The sequence below is a fragment of the Meles meles genome, chromosome 1 (assembly GCF_922984935.1).
Source record: "Meles meles chromosome 1, mMelMel3.1 paternal haplotype, whole genome shotgun sequence".
Classification (NCBI taxonomy): Eukaryota; Metazoa; Chordata; class Mammalia; order Carnivora; family Mustelidae; genus Meles; species Meles meles.
This window is the reverse complement of record NC_060066.1, coordinates 107,136,767-107,149,502: the sequence shown is the minus strand read 5'-3', so window position 1 is coordinate 107,149,502 and position 12,736 is coordinate 107,136,767. Positions and strand designations below refer to the sequence as shown.

The following is a 12,736-nucleotide window of genomic DNA, read 5'->3' as shown; positions in this document are numbered from 1 at the left end:
ATAAAATTTTAAAAACTATGTGCTATACAGTGGCTAAATAAAATTGCATAACACAAAAAATAAATAATTCAATAAATCTGAAATGTATTTGCTTTTGAGCAGATACTTATGCAGACAGGGTGAAGGCTTCATTTCTGTTGGCCCAACTGAGTGTCTACAGAGGTAGTTACTGAGATCTAGCAAGAGAAAGGGCATTTGCATGGTGAGTATTTCCATAAGACTATATACTTTGGATATAGGAAGGAGAAATCAAGACCTGTGTCTTGGGAAATCTGAAAAAAAACTTCCATCAACATTAACAGGAGGAACTCTCCTGCACTGTGAGCAAGTCAAAGCCCATCTAATGAGATGAGTCTGCATTACTTTAATTCCAAGAATATTCATTGATCTCAGAATACTATTATTATGAAATTACCAAGCTTTTCCTCTCTTCCTTTTTAGCATCTTATCACCAATTTGTCTTTTATTGGCAAAATTGCTTTCATCATGACATTTACCACAGAAAATTCCATTCTTCTTTAGGAGAAAAAAAATGTTGGCTGGTTAAAAAAGAACCTCAGAAGAGCATGATATTCTCCTTTTTTTTTTTTAATTGTTATCATTATATTCAAAATAGCACATTGTTTCATATTTTTATGAACTGTGTCTCCTCTTTCTTTTTTGTTTTCATTATGTTATTTTAGTCACTATACATCATTAGTTTTTCATGTAGTGTTCCATGATTCGTTGTTAGCATGTAACACCCAGCGCTCCATGCAATCCGTGCCCTCCTTAATACCCATCACTGAGCTAAACCACCACCACCCTCACCACTCACCAAAACCCTGTTTGTTTCCCAGAGTCCATGGTCACTCACAGTTCATCTCCCAATTCATAATATTCTTATCAATTCGTTAAAAACCTTTTTTCAACATTCTGTCCCTTGAAGCACCCATTGGGGATCTAACTAAGCTTCCTTGGGAAAGGACCCAACTACTACTCCAAGAGAATTGCTGAGACCCAAATTCTGGCCTCAAAGGGCTTGTGATTTAATGTACAAGGCAGAAATTCCACAGAATACTGTGTCTTAAATTTCATAGAGTAGAAGAGAATCCTTTCGTCTCACTCAATTTGCATCCAAAATTCTCTCTTTTTAACTCCTTATACTTTTTCTCATGTGAACTTCAACAAAATATACTATCAACTTCCATATATTAGATAAGAATAAGTTCCAAATCATTAATTATTTATAATAGTATTTTTCTTCCACCAGAATGATTCTAAATAACATCAGCCTGCCTCAAATAGAAATGATCCTGGGAAATCATATTCACCTGTTTTTTTAGAGCAGATGGGGTTTGAGTATTCATGTAATGTTATTTTTTTTAATTTTTTCTTTTTTAACATATACTGTATTATTAGCTCCAGGGGTACAGGTCTGTGAATCACCAGGTTTACACACTTCACAGCACTCACCATAGCACATACCCTCCCCAATGTCCATAAACATGTAATGTTATTTTTGAGGTAAAATCCCTTTTATAGATCCATACTGCCTCATTCATGGAGGTGTGAGGTAATCGAGAGGAGCTGTTCTAATTTTTTTCAAGCAAAATGTAACACAATTGATCTTCTAAAAATATTGTGTCACCTTGATATTATTTATAGGAAATGTCCTATTTATTCAGTTAAATATGCTAAGTCATTTACTTGAGGCCTAAATTAAGTTACAGTTGCAAGGACTTATAGTGCCTGAGAAATGTGAAGAATTCTCCAACCTAGGCAATGGATCAACCCTTATCTAACAAAGTCATTGAGGAGAAAGCGAAAGCTAAGAAAAATTCCCAGCAATTTCAAGTGACTTAGGAGACAAAAAGTAGAGTCCAGAAAAGTCAAGGCACTTGAGGGTCCAAGATGCTAGAGATGATACATGTAAGCAGGTGAATCCAATGCTCTATATCATCCTTCCTTTTGAGGTAGTTTCCAATTGATAAGTAGTACAAGATGAACAGAAAGCAGTTTTTGATGGATCTAGAAGCTAAAGTTTGCTTTACCCATTCAAAGACACTGAGGAGGCAAAATTTGGTTTATAGAGCCTGCCAAGGCTAAGGAGCTTCGAGTAAAAACCTCAGACTCTTAAACTGAATTTCCAAGTCTTTAGGATAAGGAGTAGTCAGAAATAGACCATAGTTTACAGTGACTGAAACACATACTCTAATCATATTATTCCATGGTTAGATTATTAAGGTGATTATTCCCTATTCAAATCCATATAGAAAATAAAATGAATATTACCTAAAGGAAGAAAGGTCATGCACAGCCTCTAATTTTTCATACAAAATATCTATCCTTCCATCAAAAAATGACTACAAATACCAAGAAAGTGAACCAAAGTGGGGGGGGGTAAGAAAATAAAACCATATTACCAATTATCTGGCTATTGCAGTTATCAGACATGGAATTTTAAATAATATAATTATTATGTTTGAAAAATAGATAACGAGATGAAGAACATCATCAAATAATTGGAATATACTTCTTAAAATAAAAATTTGGGGTGCCTGGGTGACTCAGCTGGTTAAATGACTGACTTCAGCTCAGGTCCTGATCCCAGGGTCCTGGGATGGAGCCCCACATCAGGCTCCCAGGTCAGTGGAAAGTCTGCTTCTCCCTCTCTCTGCCTGCTGCTCTCCCCCTGCTTGTGCACTCTCTTTCTTGCTCTCTCTGTCAAGTAAGTAAAATCTAAATAAATAAAAAAAATTTTTCTAAAAATAAAAAAGGAAATACCTGAAATAAGGACTCAGTTGATATATTTAAACAGCAAATTAGACACAGCTAAAGAGAGGATTGGGAAAGTAGAAAGCATAATAAAAGCTGGCATTCTGAAATTCTAAAGAAAAAAAAGATGGAAAATGAAGACAGAAGTGTAATAAATTTATGGGACAAGGTGAAATATTTAACAAGTATGTAATTAGAGTCCCAGAAAGAGAAGAGAGAGTAAGAATGGGGCTAAAATGATATTTGAGGAGACAACAGCTGACAATTTCCTGAGGGACTAAAAAAAAAATAAATTAGATATTTAAGAAGCACTGTAAACTCTGAACAGAATCAAATAAAGAAAAACACATATATGCAAACTATAGTCACCTTGCAGAAAACCAAAGACAAACTTCCAGCTGTAAGGTTAATAATTTTAGTGGTAAGACATGATGACTCTAGTTAACAAATTGTGCTTTGTATTTGAAAGTCGCTAAGAGAGTAGATCTTAAAAGTTTTCACCATACACACACACACACACACACAATTGTAATTATATGAAGTGACAGATGTGTTAACTGTATTATGTTAATCATTTCAAGCAACTGATTTCAATATTGGGCCAAATAACGCTAATTAGAGTAGAAACAACTCTCAAATGTCAGTGGTTATTTTTCTTTTTCAGTTCCCCTCTTCTCCCTAGTGTGCCTCTCAACATGTGCAGTGTGTAGCTCAAGCGAAAGACTTCTATGAGCAGTATCATACAGTTGGTTACTTTTCACCTATATAAGAGCATGGAGAGGATTGAGCAGTAATTGGTAGTAACCCATTCCACCTGTAGTTCTAGTACATTGGAATCCTTCACTTCTAGCTTTGTGACTGGAGGATATAGAAAGAGGAGCCTTAGTCTTAAATATGTACAGGTATAGTATGACTTAATATAAAGACTTTGTTGCTTTTAAAAATAATGTTTTATATCTCTGTATGTGTGTGTGTGTGTGTGAGAGAGAGAGAGATATCTCAATTAACTACTCTGTTTGTGAATACTTAGCACTACAAGAAAGATATATTTAATTTAAAGAACATATCCCTCCTTTTGCAGCTTACTTGACTAGTTGGCTAAGGAATTAGAAAACAATCTGCATAGCAAAATTAACTTTGCAAACCTAAATAAAGTTGTACACCCTGGTATTTTTCAAATGTGGAGTTAGAACACTCCAGAAAACAATTTCAGAGGTGAATAAGCATAACAGGACCCTGAATTTTGGTGGGTTGCAAGAATAAGAAGAGCAGATGGTACAAATGGAGAGAAGAGAGCACTTTGCCTTGTAGGGAGCCTTATTATTCTCCTTCCTTTTGCTTCCTCATGTTTTAAGGACCACTCTGATTTTATGCAGAATACTCCACTAATTCCCAAACTGAAATATTACATAAAAATACAGTGAATTGGAAAGAAAAGAGAACAACAGAATATGAAAAGGTAATAAAGTCACAAGAATCTTGTTTCCTCTGCTAGTTATGTCCCAGCCGCCTTCTTGGAGCAAATATGGTGATAGTGTGATGGTGATGTTGATGCTGATATTAATGATGATGAAGATAATGACAACTGGCTGCTTTTTTAAAAGATTTTATTTATTTATCTGTCAGAGAGAAAGAACACAAGCAGAGGGAACAGCAGGCAGAGGAAGAATCAGAATCCTCACTGAGCGAGGAGTCTGGGGTCATGACCTGAGCTGAAGGCAGATGCTTAACCAATTGAGCCACCCAGGCATCCCAACTGGCTGCTTTATTGAGTACTAATTATGTGTCAGGCTTTGTGCCAATTAAATTGGACATATTCATTCAGTTTTATGCCTGACAAGTTTGTAATCTATTATTCTCTCCACTTTGTGGTAGAGACATGGAAGTTCCAAGAAGTCAAATAATTTGTTCCCCAAATCAATCAAATGGTAATTAAGGAATATAAAAGATTTTAAGTGATATAGAAATAACCTCTGATGTAACCCAAAATTCAGACAATACTGATTATGAGACCTTTGGCCTTGGGATGAAAGAAGAACAGAAAGAAACCAAAACAATGACATAATATTGATAACAAACAGGTATACAAAGAAAGAAAATATTTATCCCATCACAACAAAAATGTACTTTATTCAGGAAATGAAAGAAAGGTGACAATGGCCCAGGTAGGAGAAACCCCTGCTCAGGACACAGACAGTCACAAGAGACATCTAGAGAATTCTCTGCTGGCATCGCACAGAGAGCTGCTTCCCTTCCTTCTGAAGGTCTGGGATATGGCACACCTGAGGACTGCCCTCCTTCAGCTACCTCTTGGAGAGTAATGGTATTACAGCCTCTGAGAAGAAAACTTTCCCTCTGTGATACAGGAGTCATTACAGACATGGTACAGGTTGCAGAGTGAAGAAGCTTCTGTAGGTGATAACTTTATCCTTCCTGGTCCTGATGAGTCTGAAATCTGCTATTTGCTCTTGGGTGGGCACTTCTGCTGGCACTGTGGGGGTGGGCAAGCTTCAGGGCACCTTGAAGGTGGGCAAGGCTCAGAACACTTATGTGGGCATATGGGAGGTGGCTGGCAGGATTGTTTGCACTGCTGCTGCTGCTAAGACATCTTTCTGAAGTCTTAGAATCTGAAAGAAAACATGTGACAGGGTTCAAAAGATGGGATTCCTACAGATAGAGAAAACAAAACATATGTAAAACCTTGAGATATTCTCTCTCCAATTTCCAAGAATATTCTTTAGCCTTGTAAGTCCTGTTTTATGACTTTCTGGCTTCTCCCTTCCTTCCTTTTGACAAATTGCTTCATCAGCCCAGAGAAAATGCTTTCTTTTCTCATACCATTTTTCCAAACAAAAAATATCTGTTTCAAAGAGCTAAGTTAATCTTATTTGCATGACATTAACATCTTCAAGAAAGGCAATCACAAGTTCTGAAATCCTGGGCACACTCACAAGCAATCCCTGTTATCATTATCTCTCATGAGATCCCACTAGGTTGATGTAGATACAGAACAAAAGGCCATTCAGGAAGAATGAATGGTCTCATACCTTCTAATTCATAAACCTTTGAAATCACAGCAGAAAGGACACCAAAAATATATAGAAAAGAGAAAAGTCCTTTTTTCTTTCTTCTTCTTATCAAAGCTTTTCTATTAATTTCTTTTTCCACAGAAGTTGTCAAACCGTCTACCAAAAACCAAATGAAAATGGTGTATCATTGTGCCTAAATATTAAGTTTCCACACTTAAGGAGCATCAAACTCATGATCATAACTTTGGATCCACTGAGCTTGCTGGCCACAGACGTAAAGTTCAACCTGTGAAAGTGGAAAAAACAGATGAACTCAAGAAATCAGACTCACCAGTTTCTCCAAAGTAGATCAGGACTCAAGTACCAGGAAGATGGTAGTCCTACAGCAGAGAACCTCTTTATAGGGCTTGCCGCCCCACTCAGGGGAAAGAGGGGTTGCCGAAAACTGGCATGGTCCAATAATTTTACAGCCAAAATGCAAATCCACCCATAACTTGCTGGACAAGGACTCTGCAAATGGGAATATCCTGTTCCAGGATCTTCTCACTGGGTTAAGTGCTCATGACACAGAAATCCTTAGCTCTTAGTTTTAGTGATTTATGGCAAGGGGAGAATTTGTGGGGTTCTCTAACTTGTGGTCAAAGGCTCTCTTTTTTGATTAAGGAAGGTGATTCTCCTATCTTTTGCCTTCCCTGAATCATAAAACTGCCTGCTCTATTCCACTTTCTCTGACTGCCATTCTGTTGTACACTCTAGGTTGAAAAGAGCCTAACTACCTGCTGACACCTTTTTCTTTTCTTTTTTCTTTTTTTTTTTTTTTGCGAGTTCTAAAATGTTCAACATTTAATACATGTTAAGTAACATTTCTTCCTCCCATTGGAGAAGGCAGGGGCTAGACAAAATAATTAACTAGATTTAGTTCCTCTTTCCTCAAACTCATTTTGACGATGACTCTGTTCACAGACTGGTGTTTAAGAACTGCCCCCTCTGCTGAGTGGGGCCATGGACTCAGCACAACTCTGTAGTTGCAAAGTCCCAAATCTGTAAAGAGAGTGGATGGGCTGCACAAGCAGCATGGGTTACTGCAAGACGAGGGGGTCTGTATCTCCCTTGAGCATTATTTGCTGGGGGACCACGGCTGGACCCTCTGCACTGACACCTTTTTCTTTGCCCCAAATCCTTATGTCTTTCCTTTTGATCCTATGGCTTGCTAATCTCAGTCTCTTTTTCTTCTTTTAACATGGACTGAGGTGAGGCTGCAGACAATCTCACTAGCCTTTCATAGTGATATTTAGAAACATTCAGTAAAATGACGACCTCCAGGTTCCTAGTTTCATTGTTTTGTTTGTTCCAATAGAGGAAATGAAGTTGATTCCTGTGGTCTTTATAAATATGTACTCCCATGGGCCACAAGGAATCCACTAGGACCACAGCATCACCTGTTGTAATTCACATGTTCTGGCAGCTCAGGGCCTAAACTTAAAATAGACAGCAAACTTTTTGCTCATGACACCCCAGCATGACATGCTACCTGTTCCTACATTATTTCTCCCAACTCTTCATACTCCTTCAACTTTTGAAGATAACTTAGAGTATTGTTCAAAGTTTCTGGTTTCCTACCCCTTCGAAATCACTGGTAAACCCAATCTAATAACGAATGCCATCCAAACAGCCAATTTTATATATACGTATTTTATATTTAATAATTATTTAAACACATTTTGTTTCACATAGAATCTATTGGTTAATTCAAGACAAAGTTTAAATCACTCTACTAATAATTCAGTCATTGAAATTAATTGCATTTGCTTACAACTTCTTAATCGTTAATAATAAGTACATTATAATTTTAGCTCACTTTTAAGATTTTTCCATTTGACAACAGTGAAGTAGATGTCAAATATACCTATCTCTACCTCTACTTTCTTCATGCAATTAATCATTGTACTAGAAGGAAGGTCTGATGGTTAATTTGTGTCAACTTGACAGGTCACCAGGTCAAACATTATTCTGAGTGTTTCTGTGAGGGTGGTTTTGGATGTGATTAACATTTAAATCAGTGGACTGAATAAAGCAGATTACCCTCTGTAATATGGGTGGACCTCATCCAATCCGTTGAAGGCCTGAAGAATGGAAGGCTGATCTTCCCCCAAATAAGAGATAATGCCCTGAATTTTCTGCCTGATGGCCTTCAAACTGAGACATTGGCTCTGCAGAGTTTGGATTTCTTGCCTTCATAATCACAGGAGCTAATTCTTATAATAAATTTCTCTCTTTCTTTCTCTATAGATAGATAAATAGATAAAGATAGATATAGATAAGAGAGAGAAATGAGAGATACAGATACATATATATATATATATATATATACAGAGAGATAAAGGTATATAAAGGTATGAGATAGATCATACCTGTTGGTTCTGTGTCTTTGGAGAACCCGGAATACAAGAGAGATCAGAGGAGCTCTTGTCCCAGTTCTATCTTTGACAAGGCATGGAACCACAGGCAGTCTTCCTCTATAAATAAGGGAAATGACACCTGACTCTTGGAGTGGAGCCTGATGGCACTGAGTCATCTCTTGACCCTGTTCAAGACTTAAGTCCTCTCCTCCTCTTTCTTTCCTCCTGTAGAACCACAGATTTCACCAATATTTCCTGCCACTTTGAAGCTGTCTTCTCTACTACATTCCAAGATGTGCTACTCTCCCAGGACAGATTTCAGAGTTGGATCCAGTCTCAGCATTTTTCCTCCTTCCTGCCCTCAAGGATACACACTTGAGCCCTTTTACTAAAAAAAAAAAAAAAATGCTCTTAATCATCACTTAACAGAAATGAAGTGCACAAAAATCATAAGCATTTATTCAAATTTTATTAAAACATACCTATTTTGTTTCCTCTGATGTTCCCCATAATAGAGAATAAGATGAAGCCCCTGCCTTGTTCACAGGTTAATGGGGAGCACAGACAGACAACAAGCTACCAGGGTATACTGTTCTGGTGTCCATCCAGAAATGGCAGCTAAACTAAGAAATGTGCTCTCTGCTTTTATCCTTCCATCAACTCCAGATGAAGCTTGCCTCAATCCTGGCCCCTCCTTCAGCATCTAGGCCAGCAGGTAACATCAAGGTAGAGTATGAGGTACCAGCTAATGTATTTTCAAGAATACATACTCCCTGTTCTGAGGCCTTCTGTCCCAGAAATGAGAGATGACCTCATGAAAATGCATTGATTTATGAAAAGGCTTTGAACTTGCCTATAAGGAAAATATTCTAAAAGCAATTACTAGTTTGTTTTACTAATTGAGGTATAATTGACATGTAATATATTATTTTCAGGTGTATAACATAATGATTTGGTATTTGTATATGTCCAAAATGATCACTACATTATGTCTTGTTAACATTCATCACAAACTTTTCTTGTGATGAGAACTTCTAAGATCTACTGTCTCAGTAACTTTCAAAGATGTAGTATAGTATTATTCACTGTAGTTACCATGCTGTATATTACATTTCCATGACTTATTTAGTTTGTAACAGAAAGTTAATACCTTTATACTCCCATCACCCATTTACCCACCACCTCCTACCTCACCTTTAGCAACCACAAGTCTGTTTTCTATATCTATGATCTTGGTGTTTGTTTTTGTTTTAGATTATACATATAGCCTAGATCATATGGCATTTGTCCTTCTTTGTCTAACTTATTTCACAAACATAATGCCTTAAAGATCCACTAATATTGTCACAAATAGCAGTATTTCCTTCTTTTTATTGCTATATTTTCTATACATATTTACATATGTATACATATTATATATACATATATACATTTTCTTTCTTCCATCTCTTGGATATTATAAATAATGCTGCAATGAACATGGTGATGAAAACATGGCTTTGTTTTTGTTTTACTGTTCCTTGCACACTGAAAATTTTCTTTCTGGGCCATGGCTGGTGAAGATGCCCCATCTGGTTTAGGAATAAAGTTACAACACTGGCTTTATCTTACTTTATATTATGGAAACACATTTGTTCATGGCACCCAGTTGTCCGTATCTCCTCTGACCATAACACCCCCTTAGACTGCTGGTATGGGCATTAAATTTCTTCATAAATCCTTTCCATTCCATAAGTAAATACCAGTTTTATATTACAGAAAACCAAAAATAAATATGATACCATTTTAGAGTCACACCATCACAAGTAAATGACTGAGAATACATTTGGGGAGAGGAAAAGAGATGACAGCAATATAAGTCTGAAATCCAGGAGAAATAGGCACTTAGATTGATCCCATACATTTTTCTCCCACTCTCTTTCCAAACAGGTTGTAGGTCTTTGAAAGACAATAATTTTAAAAATGTATCAGCATGTTTATTCTGTCTTTTCCTTAAGCCCTCACCCCTCAACCTGTCACATTATCCTATCACTCTCCTAGGTATACCTTTTATCTGTGCAATTTGGTACATATCAGTTACTCCAGATATGTCAATGCATATAGTGATTATGATCATTATGATTTTTATATGAGTAGTCCTTTCATATCTTTTTTACCTCTTCCTGCAATCAGGAGGGTTAACTAAATGTTATGTATATTAAACATTTAAAGTAACATTGCCAGAGCTTCTTTGAAGAAATGAGGATGAGGAGAATAAGAAGAAAGTGGAAGAGGAAGGGGAGACACCAAAACTTTGCATCAGTCACCAGCTATGCTACAGGGAGTAAAGGAACACTGGACCAACCCAGCATCGTATCCCTTCAGTTAAAAAGGTTCAGTTCCCAGAACCGTCACAGCTCTCACCAGCCAGGATGGGCTTTTGGCCAACATTCCCACTGGCCGTGACCATACAGGGATGGAGCCAGAACTGCAGATCATTGAGGCCAAATGCCTACAAACAGTGTCATCACCAGAAAGCTTCATATAGATTTTGTTCATATCTTAATTCAATGTTTCATCTCACATTTTGCTACTATATGTTGTATACCATTGAACAAAATGGTCCCTACAAATCAAGATTCTACAACAAAGCAAGGAAGAAATAAAGACAAAGAAATAAAAATTATGGTAAAATATTCCTGATATACTTACAGAAATTGTAATTGCCCTTGAATTTCTACCTTTGGCCTTTATTTCTGAGTGAAAGTTTCACTCTACATCATTCTTCCATAATTTTGCTGAATTGAATAAATTACAGTATCTTCACATGGTGGAATTCTTTTTTTTATTAAGTTTAATCATCGAACATCATTAGTTTTTGATGCAGTGTTCAATGATTCATTAGTTGCATATAACACCACTACTCATCACATCATGTGCCCTCCTCAATGCCCACCACTCAAGTTACCCCATCCCCCCACCCACCTCTTTTCTGCAACCCTCAATTTGTTTCATGGAGTCTAGAGTCTCTCATGGTTTGTTTACTACTCTGATTTATTCCCATTCAGTTTTCCTTCCTTTCCCCTACGGTCCTCTGTCCTATTCCTTATATTCCACATATTAGTGAAACCATACTATAATTGTTGTTCTCTGACTGACTTATTTCACTTAGCATAATACCCTCCAGTTCCATCCATGTCAACACAAATGGTAAGTATTCATCTTTTCTGATGGTTGAATAATATTCCATTGTATATATAAACCACATCTTCTTTATCCATTCATCTGTTGAAGGACATCTCAGCTACTTCCACAGTTTGGTTATTGTGGACATTGCTGCTGTGAACATTGGGATGCAGGTGTCGCTTCTTTTCATTATATCTATACATCTATATCCTTGGGGTAAATATTCAATAGTACAATTCCTGGGTTGAAAGATAACTGCATTTTTAACATCTTGAGGAACCTTCATACTGTTTTCTAGAGTGCTGTACCAACTTATATTCCCACCAACAGTGTTAAGAGGGTTCCCTTTTCCCCACATCCTCAGCAACATTTGTCATTCTGTCTCGTTAATGTTAGCCATTTTAACTGGTCTAAAGTGGTATCTCATTGTGGCTTTGATTTGTATGTCCTTGATGCCCGGGGATGTTGAATATTTTTTCATGTGTCTGTTGGCCATTTCTGTCTTCTTTGGAGAAGTGTCTGTTCATGCCTTCTACCCATTTCTTGACTGGATTATTTGTTTTTAGGTGTTGAGTTTGAGAAGTTCTTTATAGATCCTGGATACCAGACTTTTATCTGTTATGTCATTTGTAAATATCTTCTCCCATTCTGTAAGTTGTCTTTTAGTTTTGTTGACTGTTTCCTTTGCTGTGCAGGAGCTTTTTATCTTGATGAAGTCCCAAAAGTTCATTTTTGCTTTTGTTCCCCTTGCCTTTACAGATGTGTCTTGTGAGAAGTTGCTGCTGCCAAGGTCAAAGAGGTTACTGCCTGTGTTCTCCTCTAGGATTTTGATGGACTCCTGTCTCACATTTAGGTCTTTCATCATGGAAAACCCAAAAGACCCCAAAATTGCTAGAATTCATACAGTGATTTTTTTTTATTTGTTTATTTACAGCATAACAGTGTTCATTGTTTTGGCATCACACCCAGTGCTCCATGCAGTACGTGCCCTCCCTATTACCCACCACCTGGTTCCTCAACCTCCCACCCCCCCACCCCTTCAAAACCCTCTGGTTGTTTTTCAGAGTCCATAGTCTCTCATGGTTCATCTCCCCTTCCAGTTTCCCTCAACTCCCTCTCCTCTCCATCTCCCCATGTCCTCCATGTTATTTGTTATGCTCCACAAATAAGTGAGACCATATGATACTTGACTCTCTCTGCTTCACTTATTTCGCTCAGCATAATTTCTTCCAGTTCCGTCCATGTTGCTACAAAAGTTGGGTATTCATCCTTTCTGATAGAGGCATAATACTCCATTGTGTATATGGACCACATCTTCCTTATCCATTCATTTGTTGAAGGGCATCTTGGTTCTTTCCACAGTTTGGCGACCGTAGCCATTGCTGC

At 37.3% G+C, this 12,736-nt stretch overlaps 1 pseudogene; it reads right to left on the bottom strand.

Annotated features, from left to right (window-relative positions):
* Positions 1-249: 249 nt before the first annotated feature.
* LOC123949147 lies at positions 250-5,365 on the bottom strand (annotated as a pseudogene).
* Positions 5,366-12,736: the final 7,371 nt, after the last annotated feature.